Source organism: Cervus elaphus, chromosome 29 (genome assembly GCF_910594005.1).
Source record: "Cervus elaphus chromosome 29, mCerEla1.1, whole genome shotgun sequence".
In the NCBI taxonomy this organism is placed as follows: domain Eukaryota; kingdom Metazoa; phylum Chordata; class Mammalia; order Artiodactyla; family Cervidae; genus Cervus; species Cervus elaphus.
The window spans coordinates 32,536,873-32,559,634 of record NC_057843.1 but is presented as its reverse complement, the minus strand read 5'-3'; positions in this window follow the sequence as shown (position 1 = coordinate 32,559,634).

The following is a 22,762-nucleotide window of genomic DNA, read 5'->3' as shown; positions in this document are numbered from 1 at the left end:
TCAATATTGTATTAAATAAACAGCTTCACAGTATTACTTCTCAGGCAAAATTAGAAAGTTGGCATGCAAATGATTGCAGATTTGAGTAATGTAGGAATGCTGTATAACAACCTAATCTGTCACACTTCCCTTCCCTGAAATTGCAGTGATTTTACTTTAAAGAATGAAATACAGAGCCTTTTGATGAGCTCTCAGAATCCAGTAAGCATTTGGAAAGATTTGTTTCTATTTTTTTCCCCAAAATCAACTCCCTAAATCAAGTGCATCACAGCATTTCTATATTTTGAAAGGATTTTTATATAGTGATTTTTATATATGAAGAGTTTTATATAAATTTAATATATGCTTCTTAATAATCCTGAGAGACAAGCAGAGGCTCACTTTACAGTTGGTGTTTGATTCTCAGAGAGTGCAAATTACTTGTTCAAGGCCAAGATTAAGCAGCAGGTTGAAATTTAAACCTTGGCTTCCAAAAAATCCATCTTTCTACCTCATGGTCTTACTTTACATCTTATATTATGGGTTCATCTTATTAAGTTTGTTCTGTTGTACTAGTGAATAGATCTTAGCCAGATTACTTAATGTCTTTAATTCAGTTATATTTTCTGTAGATAATTAGTTACAAGAGTATTATTTATGTGGATAATAATATACCCCCGAATTCTTGTTCTGAGGATTACCTGAGAAAATAAAAAAAATTAACTTACATATGAGTTATAGTAAAAAACACAATATAAATATTAACTCTCAGTCATATTGATATTTTGCTATTTCAACGATGTTCATAATTTGCTTCTATTACTATTTTGCTTTGTTTTAGAATGTCCTGTTCAAGAAAAAGGATCTTGCCTCTTTAACATATATGTTTAACATTAATACTTGATATTAATATTATTAATTTCATACAATAATTTCCCAATAACTGATCAAAAGGAATTGAAGGTCTGCAATTTGACCAATAAAAAATTCAAAATAGTAGTTTTAAGGAAGCTCAGTGAGCTACAAGAAAACACAAGAACAATTCAACAACATCACAAAACAATGCATACATAAATGTATGATTAACAGTCAGAAATAATGGAAAAGAACCTACAGAAATAATAAAGCTGAAGAATAAAATGAATAAATAAATAATTAGAAAGTATCAGGGGCTTCACAGGTGGCTCAATGGTAAAGAATCTGCCTTCCAGGTCAGGAGCTGCAGAAGACGTGGATTCGAGCCTTGGGTTAGGAAGATTCTTTAAAGGAGGAAATGGCAACCCACTCCAGTATTCTTGCCAGGATAATCCCAAGGACTGGGGAGCCTGGCAAGCTATAGTCCATGGGGCTGCAAAGAGCCAGACACGACTGAGCACGCATGCGCACATAAGACAACAGCAGAGTGTATCAAGAATAGAAAACATATTAAATGGATGACAGATCCTTTGAAATTATCCAGTCAGAGGAGAACAAAACTATCCATTCAGTGTAAGAATGAAAAGAGTTAAGAAAGCCTACATGAATTACGGCATATCAATAATAGAACCACATATGCACTATTGGAGTCCCAAAAGAAAAGAAGGCAGGCAGTTTATTTAGAGAAATAATGACTGAGAACTTCTCAAACCTTGGGAAAGAGTTGAACATAAGTTCATGAAACTCATAAGTATCCCCCAAAACTTCAACCAAAAAAAAATATTCTCTAAAATACATAACAGAACTGTTTAAAACAAAGTTAAATAGATTTTTAATGGCAGTAGAGGAAAAAAAATCACCCAAAAAAGAGAATCCTTATTTAAGCCATCAGTGGATTTCTCAGCAGAAACTTCACAGGCCAGAAGAAAGTAGTGATATATTCAACCAAGATTATTTATTTATATATATAAATCTACTTATTTTTAATTAGAAGATAATTCCTTTACAATATTGTGTTGGTTTCTGCAATACATCAACATGCATCAGCCATAGGTATATATATATACTTCCCTCTTGAACCTCTTCCCATCTCCCACCCGATCCCTTCCCTCTAGATTGTCAGAGTTTGACCTCCGTGTGACACATAGCACGGTCCCAGTAGCTATCTATTTTATGTATGGTAATGTCTATGTTTCCATGCTCCTCTGGATTTGTCCCTCCCTCTCCTTCCCTCACTGTGTCCACAAGTCTCTTCTCTATGTCTGTGTCTCCACTGTGGCCCTGCAAATAGGTTCATCAGTACTATCTTTCTAGATTCCAGATATGTGTATTAATATATGATATCTGTTTTTCTCTTCTGACTTACTTCACTCTGTATAATAGGCTCAAGGTTCATCCACCTCATTGTTTCATTTGCAACTATTTTCTTCCATTCTGAGGGCTGTCTTTTAATCGTGTTTATTGTTTCCTTTGCTGTGCAAAAGTTTTTAAGTTTAATTAATACACATACAAATATCCTCAACAAAATACTAGCAAACCATATTTAATAGCACATTAAAAAGATCATACACCATGATAAAGTAGGATTTATTCCTCTGATGCAAGGGTGTTTCAAAATATGCATAACAATACCAGATTAAGAAAATGAAGAAAAAATGTTATATGGTCATCTCAGTAGATGAAGAAAAAGCATTGACCATATTCAACATCCTTTTATGAAAAATAGTTTCTACAAACTGCTTATAGAAGGAGCATACCTCAACATAAAAGCCATATGTGTCAAGCCACATGCTTAATGGCAAAAGCTTTAAACCTTTTCTCTTAGAGAAATAAGATCACTAACCCAATGCTGTGTTTCCATGTTCATCACTGTTTTAGTCACAATAGAAACAATCTAAGCATGCACTGGTCGGTAAATGGATTAAAAAATACAATACACACATATACAAATGCACATACACAGAATGGAATATTCAGCCACAAAATAATGGAAATCTTGCCATATGTGACTACATGGATAGGTAATGGTGTTATGTGAAGTGAAATAATTCAGATAAAGAAAGATAAATACTGTATAATCTCAACAATACATGAAATTTTAAAAAGCCAAATGCATAGTAATGCAGAGTAAAAAGGTAGCTGCCACGGTTAGGATGGAAGGGGCACAGGAGATGAGATATTGGCCACAGGATATGAACTTCTAGTTATAGAATGAATACTTTCTACAGATCTAACATACAGCATGGTGACTTAAGTTATATACTTAAAAGTTGTATTCTTAAATGCTCTTAACACAAATTAAAAAAAAAAGGTAATTACAAGAGGTGATGGAAGTGTTAACTAACCATATTATGGAAATCAGTTTGCAATATATATTTACATCAAATCGTCACATGGCATACCTTAAACATACAATATTATAGGTCAATTATACTTCAGTAATGCTGGAGGAATTAAATAAAATAGGTAACTGCAGGATTTGATCATTGGGCTATAGTTTGACAACTCTGCTTAATTTAATTATTTTCCAATAATGTGACAAATAGTAATAGTCAAAGTAGAAAATTTATCATATCCAGTCAGTTCTTCAAGAAAAGGAAATTATTACAAAAATGACTGAAAAGTATTCAAGAAAGATCAAAATATGCTTGAAAACTTCACTCAGTGTGGTATAGTTTAGACTGCAAGCATGGCAACGACTGGAATTGTATGTTTCATAATTCTAGTACTTGAAGTTATTATATAGGAATAAAGGCTTTATGTAATTTCATTGAGAGAATACAAAATTAGGTATCAAAATTAATTTTAAATGAATGCTGCTTGGAGAAGGAAATGGCAACCCACTCCAGTACTCTTGCCTGGAAAATCCCATGGACCAAGGAGCCTGGTAGGCTACAGTCCATGGGGTCGCAAAGAGTCGGACAAGACTGAGCAACTTCAATTCACTTCATGGCAAAATGTCTTGTGTGAAACATGTTTTTCTTAATTTCCATGAAACAACATTCTGCAGTCTAATAAAACTTTTATCTACTGTAAAAAAAATAAAATAAAATAAATGAATGCTGCTTATTATAATTAAATAGTCCAACAAAAATTCTTAACTTTCCCTTTTAACTTATTTAATCTGAATCTGAAATTTCCACCTTAAATATATGACTATAAATGTATAGTATAAAAAGTGAAAGAGAAAAAGATTAAAAAAAAAATCACCTTGGCTTGAATAATAGTAGTTCATATCAATTCTAGGAAATTGTAATATCAACTTTTCTGGCAAGACTCCACTGGTGGTGTTTATTTTTCATTAAACTCTGATTCTTGAGAGAACAGCTTACCAGCAGTAAAAATGGAAAAAAAAATAATAAAATATAGAAAAAAATAACCTTGAGCCATCCTAGGTAGAATCATTCCTGTCAGAAAGATTAAAAACATACTTTCAAACCTTTTTTCCCCCTAGAACTAAAGTTGCTATCTAAAAATAATTTTCAATACCAAATAGAACACATGAATTTTGGATTTGGAGTGAGCCTTTTTAACACTGAGATCACTCTCAGAATAATTTGAATTTAATGAAATTTGAACCAAGATAACAATTAATAATGAAAAAATATTTAAAGATTAAAAGAAAAGTAAACATTAATATAATATTCATTGGTAGTAACTGGTGAATATGATACAGAGTAAGTTGATTGTGAATATTTTCATATCAACTGTACATATCAGTTCAGTTAAGTTGCTCAGTTGTGTCCAACTCTTTGTGACCCCATGGACTGCAGCATGCCAGGCTTCCGTGTCCATCATCAACTTCCAGAGCTTATTCAAACTCATGTCCATTGAGTTGGGGATACCATCCAACCAACTCATCCTCTGTCGTCTCCTTCTCCTCCCGCCTTCTATCTTTCCCAGCATCAAGGTCTTTTCAAATGAGTTAGTTCTTTGCATCAGGTGGCCAAAGTATTGGAGTTTCGGCTTCAGCAATTATTATATATTATATTATATTATATATATCACTGCATTTACATTATGATGGTTCTTATAACTGTACATTTTATATTATCAATGTACATCTGTGTAGTGATAATAAAAAACAGATGGTAGGATGAGTTAAAACTGCTAATATGTGATATGTGTGTATGCGATATGGAGTGTAGCAGTTGAAATATTTCACCTGAGCCAGATCAAGGTGTTAATGTGACAATGCATGTATTATACTATGGCAGAAATAAGTGCCATTTTTCTTTTCCAAAATAAAACAGACATATATCTCCTTTCATGGAGAACAGTCTCCTCTAACAAATTTTGATATGTCAGTTTCAATTCAGTCTATTGACATTGTTTTCAAAGCATATAGAGGTTTTCTCCTATACTGTGGAGGATATGAAGGAAAATAAATCAATGAGGGAAAGGAGGAATGAGGAAGCAAAAGAAAGAAAGAAAGAAAAATAGAATAAAAATACAGATGGAAAGGAAATTCTGCCTTATCTCTCCCTCCGTTTTTTTTTTCCCCCTTATCAGTGAGAGAACTAGACACTGAAACCTGTGAAAATTGTAGGAATTATCTTTATTGATTTGAATTGGTCATTATATTTATATTTTCTCCATGAATGCAGCTAATTTTTGTGAGTAAATACTGGGTTTTATGAGCTTCCCCAGGGGCTCAGTGGTAAAGAATCCACCTGCAATGCAGGAGACGCAGAGACCCGTGTTTGACCCCTTGTCAAGAAGTTCCCCTGGAATAGGAAATGGCAACCCACTCCAGTAATCTCGCCTAGAAAATTCCACGGACAGAGGAGCGTGGTGGGCTACAGTCCATGTTGTCACAGTCAGGCATGATTGAGTGACTAAACAACTAAATAACAATTATATTTTCAAAATGTGTTAGATGCTTTCAGATGCTTTGCTAAGAGACATAGTAGTGATACCAATTTAAGAATTTATACAGTTTTTTAATCCTCATTATCAAGAAATTGTTTATCTATTCCAAGAACAAGACATGAAACAGTCTTAAGTTTGCCTTAGGTATGATTAAAACCATATAGGTAATATTCTACATATTCATATGTATATATATATGAATAGTGTTATATAAGCAGTGTGATATAAGTAATAGTGTGATATGGCCCAGGCAATTATTTTCCATGGGATGTGGATGTCGGTACTTCTCTTAACCTTTGAAATCTTTTTGTCCTCACACAGTGGAAGAAGAAAGCAAAAAAAAAAAAAAAAAAATCATGACATTGTATCGGTGCTGGGGAATCTTTTGTTCAATGATAAATGTCTTCCTTCTAGGAAGAGGAGGATGCTATTGGGCCTCATTCATTAAGTTGATGCAACGGTGGCATGAACTATCATCCACAGAGATTTTCAATTGAATATTATCGCACCAATCACTTTCTCACAGCCTAATGGAGTGTTCCTGACATCAGACTCTGATAAATTGCTCAGTGCCAATTAAAAAAGACACTCTCCCTGTCAGTCATTTAGCTTCAATATTCTCCTTTACTAGATTAGGTTCCATAAAAATGACAGGAATGATGAAAGTTTATTTGTAAATTTCTTCACTTTAATTTGTGAAGCTACATAGACTTTTGGGTTTCTGCCCTGTGTCCAAAGTCAGGAAGGACACTTACTGATGTCATTAGAAAACTATTCTAAGTAGATATTATTGTAACACATCAACTGAAACACTCATACTTTACGAGTAAAAATGAAATAATTGTGAAAAAAATATACATTCATTTTTCAAAGATGTGTTGATAACTTCCAAACACCAAGCAAGCCTACTTTCTTAATAGATTAGAAAGCAGCAGAAACTCTACAATCTCCCTCTCTCCAATACTTCCCCATCTCTCACAACTCAGCTAAAATGTTGGGTTTTATAAGACTATTATCATGTTGACATACTCATTTTCTACTTTACTAAGCATATTTCACTCATGACGTGGAGTCTCTGAACATACATTGGCCTCTGCTTTTTGATAGGCTTGTTGTCAAGCTATTGAATAACATATTTGAATATTCTATATTATGCCTACTAAAATCCCCTTTAGGATCTTTTAGCATTCAACACAGAAAAAGTAGTATTTTAGTGAACTTTTATCATGGGGATTGTTTAATGAAAATATCCTGTTCTCTTGCATGAGAAGTAGCATATCACATAATTTAAGAGTTTTGGGTCAGGCCATTAGGATTTGAATCTCACATCCATTATTCATCAGCAGCATGACACCGGGCATGCCACGTAACTGCTTATGCTCATGTGCCCTTCTAATAAGATTATTTTAAGGTTTAAGTATAAATTAAATTAAGTATTTAGAAAAGTGACAAGTACATCTTTTAACTTTTACTCACTATTAACCAGTATTATCTATTCACATGAAATACAAAATTAAAATCTCTCTTGAAACAAAGTAAAACAAAATGCACTCAGGTTTTTTTTGTTTTTGTTTTTGTTTTCATTTAAAGAGCATTTGATATACCATGTCATGGACAAAGTATTAGGGGTATTAGAAGAGTAAAGAAAAAAACACAAAAGCTCTCCAAAAAATATGGAGAACTATAGAGATTGATACACACAGGTAATGAAGTAGGTGAATCATAAAAGTGTAAACAGATGCTAATGTTTTAGGGAGAATATATCATAATTGTATTATTTACTCCTTTAAGGTTCATTCTATCCCTCTTCAAAATTTTATTCAAAAATAGAAGTCTCTGTAATTGATCTCCATCTATTGAGCCTACTATTGAGGTCAGTGGTATGTTTATTTGTCCAAATTAATATAGTTAAAAGAAACATTGGAGGAATCACTCTTAAACTTTGCCCAGAGAACAAGGTTCAGTAGAGGGCATTAAGCTTTTTTCCTCAGTTATTTAATGATGGAACTTCATTTTAAACCTTGTTCAGTACATCTGGTTTCATTTTGGCATTTGGTAAACTTCACATTGCCTTTTATGTTCCATTTTTCTCTCCTACAAAAATATCAATTTCATAGTATTTCAAGAATTTTAGTAGAAGGACACAACTTTTTTTCAATATAGTATTTGAATTCCTAGCTCTAGCAATCAGGAAAAAAAGAAATAAAAGGAATTAAAATTAGAAAGGAAGAAGTAAAACTCTCACTGCTTGCAGATGACATGACCTTGTATACTGAAAATCCTAAAGACACCACCAAAAAATATTAGAACTAATAAATGAATGAGATAAATTTTCAGGATACAAATTTAATACACAGAAATATGTTATAATTCTATATAGTAAAAATGAGCTACCAGAAAGAAAAATTAAGAAAATAATTCCATTTACAATTCCATCAAAAAGAATAAAATACATAGGAATAAGTCTAACTAAGAAGTTAAAAGGCCTGTATTCAGAAAATTCTAAGATGCTGATGAAAGAAATTGAAGATGACATCAACAAATGAAAAGATAGATTGTGCTCGTGATTGGAATAATTTAGTTTGTTAAAATGACTATACTACCCAAGACAATCTACAGATTCAATGCAATATTTATTAAAATACCAATGGCATTTCTCACAAATGATAATAATTCTAAAATTTGTATAATAATACAAAAGATCCTGAATAGCCAAGATACTCTTGAGGAAGAAGAACAAAGCTAGAGATGTCATGCTTCCTGATTTCAAACTATACTACAAAGATACAATAATCAAACAGCTACAATAATTTAACAAAAAAATAGACACAGAGATCAAAGGAACAGGACAGCTCAGAAATGAACCTATGCTTATAAAGTCAATATATATGGTTTATGACAAAGGAGGCAAGGATATAAAATGGAGCAATAGACATCTTCTTCAATAAACTGTTGGGAAAACTGGACTGTTATATCCAAAGGAATCAAACTGGACTACTTCTCACACCATATACAAATATACACTCAAAATGGATTAAAGATCTTAATGCAAAATTTGAAACCATACAATTCTTAGAAGAAAACATAGGTAGTATACTCTTTGACATCACTTTTAGCAATGTTTTCTTGGATGTGTCTTCTCAGGAAGGGAAACAAAAATAAACAAACAAAAACAAATGAGACTACATCAAATTAAAAAGTATTTGTGGACCAAAGGAAACTGACAACAAAATGAAAAAGCAGAAGATATTTGCAAATGATCCTTTGCACAAGAGGTTAATATCTGAATAGGAGAAGATATTTGCAAATGATATATCCAATGAGGAGTTAATACCCAAAATATATATAGAATTCATAAAACTCAACATCAAAACAAAAAACACTCTAATAAAAGAAATGGGCAGAGGAGCTGATTAGACATTTTTCCAAAGAAGAAATACAGATGGGCAAAAACATATGAAAAGAATTTCAATTCCACTAATCATGGAAATGCAAATAGAAATCACAATGGCATACCATCTAACACCTCTCAGATGACTATTATAAAAAAGACAATAAATACAAATGTTGGTGAAGATAAACTATGAAATGAAATATTACTCAGACATACAAAAGAATGAAAACTTGCTGTGTGTTAACATGGATAGAATTAAAGGGTATTAGCTAAGTGGAATAAGAGAAAAAGACAAAAACAGATATCACATGATTTCACTTATATGTGGATTCTAAAAAACAAAACAAAACAGTGAACAAACATACCAAAACAAATGCAAACTTAGCAATACAGAAACAGACTCAAAGTGAACAAACAGGTGGTAATCAGAGGGCTGGGGGATAAGGCTAAGTGAAATAGATAACGGAGATTAGGAGATACAAAATTCCAGCTACAAAATACATGATTTATAGGGATGAAATGTACAGAATAAAGAATAGCATCAATAATATCTTAATGACTTTATATGGTGACAGATGGCAACTAGATTTATTGTGGTGATAATTTTGTAAAGCACAGAAATACGGAATCACTATGTTGTGAGCCTGCAACTAACATAGTGTTGCAGGTCAATTATACAAAAAAAAAAAAAAAGAAAAGAAAAAAGAGTCTGAGGGACCTCTGACACTGGCTCATCATAAACAGTAATAAGATTTCATAAAATGTATATAGAACCTATTTCCACACATTTAGACAACAGCTAGACCAAGGCTGTGATCCTGGACAGATGGGACCCATATAAGAAGAGAACCATATTCACTCTGCATTTTGTGTGTGTGTGTGTGTGTGGTGGGGGTGGGGTGGTGCAGGTTGACCTAGAGCACTTTACAAATAGCTGTGATCCAAAGGTAGAGGAGACAAAAATGACACTTTGGGTATGCTGAAGTGGCAGTAATTTGTAGGGTAAGGTAAGAGAGAAGAGAGAACTAAAGAAAGAAGACACTATAGAAATCTGCATAAGGATCCCCTTGAGTCTTTTACCACAAACGTACACATGCTTAGAGCCAGATGACTTGAGTCCTGGGAGAAACCAGCTCCTGGAAATAGAGAGGACTTGGACATGACAGTAGATTCTGAGGTGACATACTCCTGGAAGAACTGGAAGTTCTGAACAGTCAAAGTAGCAAAAGTCAACAGACCTTGGTGAATATATCAGGCATTTAGTCAAAACCACTCCTCCTTCCCCAAAGAACTATAGGAGTGCTTTAGTTCTCTATAGTTGCCTATAGAGTATAGGCAAACCATACTCCAGAGTGCCATAACCAAATGTAAAATCAAGCCTTGATTTTCAGAAAAGTAAATGTTAACAAGAAAAGATAAATTAATGCTCTTAAAAGAAAAAAACAGAATCAAGACACTAAAATAAATAACATTCACAGAAAGTTATGACCATCCTCAGTTCAGGTCAGTTAAGTCACTCAGTCATGTCCGACTCGTGTGACCCCATGGACTACAGCACATCAGGCTTCCCTGTCCATCACCAACTCCCAGAGCTTGCTCAAACTCATGTCCATTGAATTGGTGATGCCATCCAACAATTTTATCCTTTGTCATCCCCTTCTCCTCCTGTCTTCAATCTTTCCCAGCACAGGGGACTTTTTCCAATGAGTCAGTTCTTCGCATCAGGTGGCCAAAGTATTTGAAGTTCAGCTTCAGCATCAATCCTTCCAAGAAACATACAGGACTGCTTCCCTTGGAATTGACTGGTTTGATCTCCTTGTAGTCCTAAGGACTCTAAAGAGTCTTCTCCAACACCACAGTTCAGTTCATAAGCATCAATTCTTCAGTGCTCAGCTTTCTTTAAAGTCCAACTCTTACATCCATACATGACTATTGGAAAAACCATAGCTTTGACTAGACGGTCCTTTGTCAGCAAGGTAATGTCCCTCCTTTTCAATATGCTGTCTAGGTTTGTCATAGCTTTTCTTCCAAGGAGCAAGTGCCTTTTAATTTCATGGCTGCAGTCACCATCTGCAGTGATTTTGGAGCCCCAAAAAATAAAGTCTGCCGCTGTTTCCACTGTTTCTCCATTTATTTGCCATGAAGTGTTGGGACCAGATGCCATGATCTTAGCTTTCTGAATGTTGAGTTTTAAGCCAGCTTTTTCACTCTTTTCTTTTACTTTCATCAAGAGGCTCTTTAGTTCCTCTTCATTTTCTGCCTTAAGGGTGGTATTATCTGTATACCTGAGGTTATTGATATTTCTCCCAGCAATCTTGATTCCAGCTTTGCTTCATCCAGCACAGCATTTCACATGATGTACTCTGCATATAAGGTAAATAAGCAGGGTAACAATATACAGCCTTGACGTACTTCTCTCCCTATTTGGAACCAGTCTGTTGTTCCATGTTTGGTTCTAACTGTTGCTTCCTGACCTGTATACAGAATTCTCAGGAGGCATGTGGTGGTCTGGTATTCCCATCCCTTGAAGTATTTTCCACAGTTTGCTGTGATCTACACAGTCAAAGACTCTGGCATAATCAATAAAGCAGAAGTAGATGTTTTTCTGGAATTCTCTTGTTTTTTCTATGATCCAACAGATGTTGATAATTTGATCTCTGGTTCCTCTTTTCTAAATCCAGTTTGAACATCTGGATTCACATATAATTGAAGCCTGGCTTGGAGAATTTGAGCATTACTTTGCTAGCATGTGCGATGAGGGCAATCATGCAATATTTGAACATTCTTTGTCATTGCCCTTCTTTGGAATTAGAATGAAAACTGACTTTTTCCAGTCCTGCGGCCACTGCAGAGTTTTCCAAATTTGCTGGCATATTGAGTGTAGCACTTTCACAGCATCATCTTTTAGGATTCAAAACAACTCAACTGGAATTCCATTGCCTCCACTAGCTTTGTTTGTAGTGATCCTTCCTAAAGCCCACTTGACTTTGCATTCCAGGATTCTGGGTCTAGGTGAGCGACAGTTGTGGTTATCTGGACCTTAAGATCTATTTTATATAGTTCTTCTGTGTATTCTTGCTGCCTCTTATTAATATCTTCTGCTTCTGTTAGGTCCATACCATTGCTGTCCTTTATTGTGCCCATCTTGGCATGAAATGTTCCCTTGGTATCTCTAATTTCTTAAAGAGATCTCTAGTCTTTCCCATTATATTGTCTTCCTCTATTTCTTTGTATTGATCTCTGAGGAAAGCTTTCTTATCTCTCCGTCCTATTCTTTGGAACTCTGAATTCAAATAGGTATATCTTTCCTTTTCTCCTTTGCCTTTGAACAGAGTAGGGAAAACCACTAGACCATTCAGGTATGACCTAATTCAAATTCTTTATGATTATACAGTGGAAGTGACAAATAGATTTAAGGGATTAGATTTGGTAGACAGAGTGCCTGAAGAACTATGAACGAAGGTTTGTGACATTGTACAGGAAGGAGGAGATCAAAACCATCCCCAAGAAAAGAAATGTAAAAAGGCAAAGTGATTGTTTGAGGAGGTCTTTTGCACACTATAAACCACTGCAAATTTCAAAGTTTTGACTTATTTTTCTCCTCTCCACAGTCACTTATAAGGACAGCTACATATTTGTAAGTCCTCAGATGGATTCCTTCCAAATTTTATTCCCTCACTCTATGTCTAGTTTATTAGGGTAACACTGCCAGTAGGTACAGGAGGGATGTCCTAAACAGGTGACAGGCAACAAGAACATCCCCAAGAAAAAGAAATGCAAAGGAAAAATGGCTGTCTGAGGAGGCCTTATAAATAGCTGTGAAAGAAGAGAAGCAAAAAGCAAAGGAGAAGAGGAAAGATATACCCATTTGAATGCAGAGTTCCAAAGAATAGCCAGGAGAGATAAGAAAGCTTTCCTCAGTGAAGAGTGAAAAAAAATAGAGGAAAGCAAAGAATGGGAAAGACTAGAGATCTCTTCAAGAAAATTAGAGATATCAAGGGAACATTTCATGCAAAAATGGGCTCAATAAAGGACAGAAATGGTAGGGACCTAACAGAAGCAGAAGATATGAAGATGAGGTGGCAAGAATACACAGAAGAACTGTACAAAAAAAGATCTTCACAACCCAGATAATCACAATGGTGTGGTCACTCGCACTCACCTAGAGCCAGACATCCTGGAACATGAAGTCAAGTAGGAAGCATTACTATGAACAAAGTGAGTGGAGGTGATGGAATTCCAGTTGAGCTATTTCAAATCCTAAAAGATGATGCTGTGAAAGTGCTGCACTCAATACGCCAGCAAATTTGGAAAACTCTGCAGAGGCCACAGGAGTAGAAAAGGTCAGTTTTCATTCCAATCCCTAAGAAAGGCAATGCCCAAGAATGCTCAAACTACCACACAATTTCACTAATCTCCCATGCTAGTAAAGTAATGCTCAAATTTCTCCAAGCCAGGCTTCAATAATACATGAAGTGTGAGATTCCAGATGTTCTAGCTGGATTTATACAAGGTAGAAGAACCAGAGATCAAATTGCATTCATTGGATCATCGAAAAAGCAAGGTAGTTCCAGAAAAACATCCATTTCTGCTTTATTGACTATGCCAAAGCCTTTGCCTGTGTGGATCACAATAAACTGTGGTAAATTCTGAAAGAGATGGGAATACCAGGCCACCTGACCTGCCTCTTGAGAAATCTGTATGCAGGTCAGAAAGCAACAGTTAGAACTGGACATGGAACAATAGACTGGTTCCAAATAGGAAAACGAGTATGTCAAGACTATATTGTTCCTGTGCTTATTTAATTTATATGCAGAGTACATCATGAGAAATGCTGTGCTGGATGAAGCACAAGCTGGAATCAAGATTGCCAGGAGAAATATCAATACCTTCAGATATGCAGATGATACCACCCTTATGGCAGAAAGTGAAGAAGAACTAAAGAGCCTTTAGTGAAAGAGAAGAGTGAAAAAGTTGGCTTAAAGCTCAACATTCAGAAAACTAAGATCATGGCGTCCTGACCCATCACTTCATGGCAAATAGATGGGGAAACAGAGGAAACAGTGGCAGACTATTTTTGGGGGCTCCAAAATCACTGCAGATGGTGACTGCAGCCATGAAATTAAAAGATGCACACTCCTTGGAAGAAAAGTTAATGACCAACTTAGACAGCATATTAAAAAGCAGAGACATACTTTGCCAACAAAGGTCTGTCTAGTCAAGGCTATGGTTTTTTCAGTAGTCATGTATGGATGTAAGAGTTGGATTATAAAGAAAGCTGAGCATGGAAGAATTGATGCTTTAGGACTATGGTGTTGGAGAAGACTCTCGAAAGTCCCTTGGACTGTAGGGAGATCCAATCAGTCCATCCTAAAGGAAATCAGTCCTGAATATTCATTGGAAGGACTGATGCTAAAGCTGAAACTCCAATATTTTGGTCACCTGATGTGAAGAATTGACTCATTGGAAAAGACCCTGATTTGGGAAATATTGAAGGGTGGAGAAGGGCACGACAGAGGATGAGATGGTTGGATGGCATCACTGACGCAATGGACATGAGTTTGAGTCAACTCTGGGAGTTAGTGATGGAGAGGGAGGCCTGGCATGCTGAAGTCCATGGTTTGCAAAGAGTCGGACATGACTGAGCAATTGAACTGAACTGAACTGAACTGCCAGTAGAGAACACATAATCTCAAAATTGTGTTTCAGAAAAATGCTGTTTGTTCAGGAATGACCAAGAATTTCTTATTCTTTTCCACACTGAAACATACACTTTGGATAAACTTTCATTGTTCATTTTGTTTGTTTGTTTGTTTTTGGTTGTCATAATTGTTTTGATACCTTTAAAAGCATGGATGCTTGGAAGAGCATATACCACTTCATGGTCTTTCTTTTTCATCTTTGCTTTTAATTAAGAATGCTAAATTAGCTTATTTTTGTAATATTAAAAAGTAGTTGGTTTTTTTTTTTTGTATTCCTGGGGGAAATATCTTCTGAAGAATAATATCAATTTTGAATGTATATGGTTAAAAATTCACTATGATCATTTTAGAAAGATGGTAATGATAACCCTATATGCAAAACAGAAAAAGAGACACAAATGTACAGAACAGACTTTTGGACTCTGTGGGAGAAGGCGAGGATGGGATGTTTCAAGAGAACAGCATCGAAACATGTATATTATCAAGGGTGAAACAGATCACCAGCCCAGGTTGGATGCATGAGACAAGTACTCGGGGCCTGGTGCACTGGGAAGACCCAGAGGGATGGGGTAGAGAGGGAGGTGGGAGGGGGGATCGGGATGGGGAATATATTTAAATCCATGGTTGATTCATGTCAATGTTTGGCAAAAACCACTACAATATTGTAAAGTAATTAGCCTTCAACTAATAAAAATACATGGAAAAAAATTCACTATGATCATTTAAATGAAAGGTACATTTTCAAAATTGTTCACCTTTTCTAGTGTATAGGTAATTTCATAGATATTTCAGTTTAGAAATAGAGCTTCTTTACAAATAGAGCTTCTAAATCAGACTAGGAACATCTTGTTACAAGTCAGATTGCTAAATGAGGAAAATATTTTCAGTACTGTCTATGCTTTTCTACTTTATGGACTAAAATTAGCTTTTCTTCAAAAAATCAAATACTAGAAATTATTAGGCCCATGATGTATCTTTATTTAGATAGCTAAAATAAAATAAACATGGGAAGTCTGCATAGTCTTTTCATTATATAAAATTATTTTATTATTTAAACAAACTAGCAACATAAGAATCTTTACGTACAGGGCATGCACACTGAAACAATTAAATTTATACAATCAATGAGATTTAACAAAAACTGTTTATACTTTGTATAAATATCTAATCTCCATATTTTTTCAAGGAACACAGTTCAATTTTATTTTAGTAAAACATTTTAGATTATTTAAAAAATGAATATACAAAATAAATATCATAACAGAAGAACTAACAAAGGACAAGGACTCAGCTTAAATTAATTCAACATATATATATATGTATATATATATATGAATAATTTTCCTGTTAAATGCAAAAATATTTTCTAAATCAGGTCTATATTTCACACACAGATATTTGTACACACACACACACACACACACACACACACATGCCTTGAATAGGAAGTAGAAATTCTTAAGTTTAAGCAGTTAGAAAGAAATATGTAAACAGCAAAGTGATGATCTTTAATAATTACAGAGAATGGAAACCATTAAAAGCTACCTGGAGGGCAGTAACTACATTAAATCACAATCTTGGGGAATGTTTACCAATTTAGAATTTACTCAATCACTTCCTACATGTACAGTAATTTCATTTTCCCTGATCTATGCAATCCTCCAAAATAGTGAGAAAAAATAGAGAAGCAAATGCCTAAAGCCTAAATAATGTTTTCACACGAAGAGGCCAAAGGTTCTGTTATCTATTTTTCATATTGTATTTGAGCAAGTATATGGAATATTAATCTTTTGGTCATTCAATATGTGCTAGACACAGAAGTCACTCAGTTGTGTCCGACTCTTTGCGACCCCATGGACTGTAGCCTACCACGTTCCTCTGTCCATGGGATTTTCTAGGCAAGAGTACTGGAGTGGGCTGCCATTTCCTTCTCCAGAGGATTTTCCCGACCCAGGGATTCATCTCCCGCTTTGTAGGCAGATGCTTTACCGTCTGAACCACCAGGGAAGTCATTCCTAAGCCCTTAGAATATTCCAATTAATAATGAAGAAATAAGTTTTGCTTTCCTAGACTATACAGCCTAGTGAAGGAAGAAAGTGATTAAATTAGTAAATTAATATATTTTCAGAGATAATAAAAAACATGGATATGAAATTAACAAGAACTCCAAACTAGAATTATTTAGTAATATATAATTTATATAAATATATATATAGTTTGGTTATCTGGTTGTACCCTTATTCAGCACTTCAGACAAATTCATATATATATATACATATATATATATATATGAATACTCCTCTTTTCACAATATAGTCATTATGAAAGGAATACAAACTATGTCAGAAGAGTCCAATGTTTTTCATCAAAATTTTTTCTAAATGTTCAGAGAAGATTGTTGGTTAAAATGCATCATCTTTCAAATGGTGGGGGTCTCCTCTATTATTTTACTTGAAATTCAAAGTATTAATACTGATATGAGTGAGCATATGTGGAAGTCACTGAATCAGTTCTTTTGTGATCAATACACAGGAGAACATTCTTCACTCTATTTTGTACTAGTATTCACATAATTGGTTATAGACCTAGGAATAGGTATGGGTCCACTAATCATAAATGTAAAGGCCCCTTTTTCCACTCCAGTTTTTGTTTTGAATTACTTGATCGAAATCACTTAATTTGCTTGTTTAGAATGTGTGTTAACAAGGTAAAGTCACAGGATCAATACCGTTTTATTCAGTTAGGTTTGAATAGAGAAAACAAAAACAAAAACCCAAAACTAGCCATACCATATATCCTTAGCCAGAGAATATTCTCACCATGCTGGTATTGGCTAACATCAAAGGAGGAATGCACAAGGCAAATCCTCTGAAACAATGGACAGAGCAATATATGAGTAGCAGATTAGGTCTTTGATCCATTTATTAATTCAGTTGTTTAATTTTTATTGTGAGCTTTAAAAGTTCTTTGAATATTTTAGACATTTTACCTTTCATAAAGCAAAATTGATTAAATGAGATACTATAGTGAAAGGAGTTTACAATTTGTAAAATATAGTATGAATTATAAGAAACTGTATAAGATATATAGATTAACATAGAAGATAAAGTCTGAAAGTGTCAGTCAGGCAGTCATGTCAGACTCTTTGCAACCCCATGGACTGTAGACGGCCAGGCTCCTCAGTCCATGGCATTCTCCAGGCAAGAATACTGGAGTGGGTGGCCATTCCATTCTTCAGGAATAGAATCTTCCCATTTCCATTTCAGGGGAATTTTTCCAACCCAGGGATCAAACCTGGGTCTCCTGCATTACAGGCAAATTCTTTACCATCTAAACAACCAGGGAAGTTCCAACAGAGAAGATAATTCAAAGGTCCTTTACAAAAAAGTTCATATTAGAAACAAGATTTATTATAGAATTCCAGCAAATGGTGATCACCTAGACTGTTTTGGAAGAATGTGCTGTGCTTAGTCGCTCAGTCGTGTCCAACCCTTGCAACCCAGTCAGGCACTTCTGTCCATGGAGATTGTCCAGGCAAGAATACTGGAGTGGGTTGCCATGCCCTCCTCCAGGGGATCTTTCTAATCCAAGGATCTAACCCGGGTCTCCCGAATTGCAGGCAGATTCTTTGGTATCTGAGCCAGCAGGAGAGCTCAAGAATATGAGTGGGTGGCCTGGCCTATCCCTTCTCCAGGGGATCTTCCCAAGCTAGGAATCGAACTGGGGTCTCCAGCATTGCAGGCAGATTCTTTACCAGCTGAGCTACCAGGGAAGCCATAGCTCAGTTGGTAAAGAATATGCCTGCAGTGCAGGAAATCTGAGTTCAATCCCTGGTTTGGAGAAGGGAAAGCCTACCCACTCTAGTATTCTGGCCTGGAGAATTCCATGGACTGTATAGACCATGGGATCACAGAGTCGGACACGACTGAGTAACTTTCACACTTCACTTTATTACTAAAACCTAGCTTACTCTCTTTTGAAGAGAAACTGCCATAACCAATACAGAAACTTATCCTTTACATGAAGTCATATAGGAACTTATATTTATTCCTATGAGGAAAGATAATCTCTGAATAATTATGTAGGTGTTTTTTGATATATATTTTAAAGTTTTATATGATGAAAATACTTCTTAATCTGTTAATCTGAATTTCCTAACTAAGGCAATTGATTAGTTCTAGAGATGCTTGTGCATATATTATGAATGGTAATATTATCTTTACACAATGTATTTAATTAAATTCACAGTTTTAGGGTCAAGAAGTTTGGTTACTTTTCTCTCTGATATTTTAATGATCCACCTTTATATAATAGGTCAGACTGAATTTTTAGTTGATCTAGTTCTGTCATTAAATCTGCCAAAATTACTGACTCAGCTGTTTTAATGCTTTTGGCCACACATTCAGTTTTAGAAAGCTGAAACTTTTTCAACTCTTAGGATGGTGGGAAGGACTGTTACTGTCTCTAGTCATAACCTAATTCCTCTTATTCATGACAGGATCTGTTACCTGTTTTAGATGGTATCTTTTCATCTGGGCATGTAGGTGTTTCTTATTTGGGTGCTATTTCTGACACCTCTTTTTCCTTCAGGATATGATTTTAAATGAAAGTGATAATTTTTCAAACTCTCCTGGTAAGTGGTGCCTGTCATGTACATGGCTGCTGTCATTCACTTTGTGGTTTATGGCATTTCTGGAAAAAATTTTAAAAAATGTATATGATTTATAAAATCCTTAACTTAGCATTTTTCCCAGTGATTTTTTTTTTAACTTGTGGCAAAATATGATCATCAGAGATAGCAAATATCAATACTATGGGAAGGAAATCAGTATTTACTAAGAATCTAATATGTACTTGGTGTAATACAAAATACTTTTACATATCATTACAATTAAATCCTAGACTAATTCTCTTAGATGGGTATTGTTTTTCTATTTTATAGATGAAGAAAGAAGTCCTCTTTACTGTCTCATGTCAATAGGAAATTAAGTGCTGGGGCTTCTATTAATCTCAGATTTACAGCAAACTTTGTTGCCTACCTTCATCCATAAAAAATGATTTTTTAATGGATTTAATTGCAATTGACATACAATAAGTTGCATATATTCATAGTGTACAAGTTAAGATTTATAACCTGAGTAAACCTTTAAAACCAGTAATGTGTCAAGAAAATGAATATACAACTTTCCTAAAGTTTTCTCATATTCCCAACCCTGTAGACTTCAGATAACCTGTTTTCTATCACTGTACATTATTTTTCATTTCCAAGAATTTTATGTAAGTGAAACAAGGAAATGTGTACCTTTTCAATCTGACTTCATTTATACATGTTTTGAGATTCATTCATATTGATGTAGATACCAAGAATTCATTCCTTTTTATTTCAGAGTAGTATTCTATTGTAAGGATACAACATAGATATTTGCTGATTCAGCTATTTATCCATTCACAGATGTTTATCGATTCATCTGTTCATTGGATAAATGGGTTGTTTACAGTTTTTGGCTATTACTATTACAACTGCTAGAAACATTTATAAACAAGTATGTGTAAGTATTAATGTCTTCACTGGTGGACAGTTTCTATCTATAAGCAAAATTGCTAAATTATATGACAGTTAAAGGTTAATCATTTTAAGTAACTGAAAAACTTTTCAAAGTGGTTAGAAATCTTATATTTCCACTAGACGTCATTCCACATCTTTGCCAACACTTGGCATGAATTTTTTTTTTTTTTTCATTTTAGCCAGTACAATAGGTATACAGTTGAAACTTTCTGTGGTACTAATTTGTAGTTCCTAATAACTAAGGATGGTGAAACTCTTTTAATGTGCCTATTTCAAAGCACGTATATTCTTTGGTAAAGTGTCCATTTGTATCTTTGTTCATTTATTTACTGGGTGGTTTGTTTTCTTATTATTGAGTTGTATATAAACTTTATAATTTTGGATATAAGTACTTTACAAGCTCTACGATTTTCAAATATTTTCTATTATACATCTTGACTTTTAGTTTTCTCACCATCTGCCTTTTGAAAAGCAGACATTTTTACTGAGGATAAAGTCAAATTTATTGTTTTATCTATTAGTCTATTTTTGCACCAATATCAAATTGTCTTGATTACTATAACTTCATAAGAAGTCTTACAACTAGGTAACAGTCTTTCAACTTTGTTCTTTTCTTTTTCGACTTTGTTTTGGAATGTGAAGTGATGACCAGGGGGATCATGAAGAGTTAGCATGGGAAACGAGTCAGTCTATTCCTCTTGTGGAAACTGTTTTAAAGTTCAAATCTAACTGAATTATCCCATAATTGTAAATCTTGGAAGGTAAAATGCCATAAAAATTGATTAATTAAGAGGAAAGAACCAAAATCTAAAATCTTCCTGGCTTCTCCAATAGCGAGCAGATCTTATCTAAATTCTCAATCAGCTCAAACAAACCAAATAACTCAGGGTTTATATTCAGGTTAAGTGACCTCACAGTAATACCAGATCAGTCAATCATGCAAGGTTTGTTTTCAGTCTGGTTCTATTTCAAGGGTCTGCAACACAGAATTAAATGCATATTGGTAAAGGGTTTTTAAAGAACTAATATAAAATTCAGAGTGTCTGAAGTGAAGCCCAGGAACGTTTAATTCTTATGTATTGTGAAAAGTGTCTGATGTATAATTATTAAACAGTCATAATGTCTACTCCAAATGAGGAAAAAAAAAAGTAGAGTAATGGCTCAGTTCGTAATACTTTTGTTTTAAGAATATAGTGAAACCCTGGGTGCACATTTTCTTTATGTTGCCTATTGAGCCATGTGATCACACTTAAGAATAAAATGAATCATATGGTGAAACCTCTTCATTCACATTGAAAATAGTCCCCTTAATATAACTTTAATTAAGACTGCATTATGAAAAAGTTATTCCAGTGTAACTGAGTAGCTATTATCATTCCCTGTTTTAGTAATTAGCCTTAGGGTAAATGTTCTCTAATAGAATATTCCACTTACAACTGTCTTTACCATATTATTTTGGGGGAATAGTAATCTAAAATAATATTTGATGAGAAGCAGAATTCCAGAGGAGACAACTGAACTGAAATTTTATTGGATTTTCAGAGTCCTCATTTTCATTAACCCATTATTTTCCCTCCAATGATATATACAAAGACTGTGAACTTTAAAAAAAATTTTTTTTTGTAATTCTTAATATCTGTTCAACATTTTCTTTACAAAAGGTAGATTTAGGGAGCCTGCATATATACTTCCCATTTATTGCATATAATCCACATATCAGTCACACTATTATCCTTTCAATGCTGAGCAGGAACCATGAAAAATCACAAGATCTTGATTCAATCCCAAATGTCCAAAGTAACTACTTTAAAAACAATTCAAACTTTACTAAGATGCCTGGAAATACACAGGCCAATTAGTGAGTGTTACTTCTGAATTCTTTCTTTACTTTCAATTAAAGGAGAATTTCTTTGTTAGGAAAATAGACTTCATGACACTATAGTATACCTTAATATCCCTGTCTGAAATTAAAGGAATTTGTGAGCTTTACATTAGGACCCCTACAATTCTGATATAGTCTGTTATGACACAGAAAGAAGCTGTGGTTGCCAGCCTTTTGATACTGTTTATAATTTTGAATAAATCTAATGACTATATAGATATCTTGGCAAGGCCATAGATATGGAAGAGTGCCTATAACTATTGAATATAATTATTTGTTCACTGACTTTCAACTGAGAAGACTGGTGACTCCAGGTCAGGTTTAAGAGAAAAAGATCCTAGGAAGAAATGTACAATACTCATTTGAGTTAAGCAACAGGACAACTATGACCATAAACTTATTGAGTCTTGCCAACTTGATTATTTGCACCCGTAAATGCAAAATTGTTATGC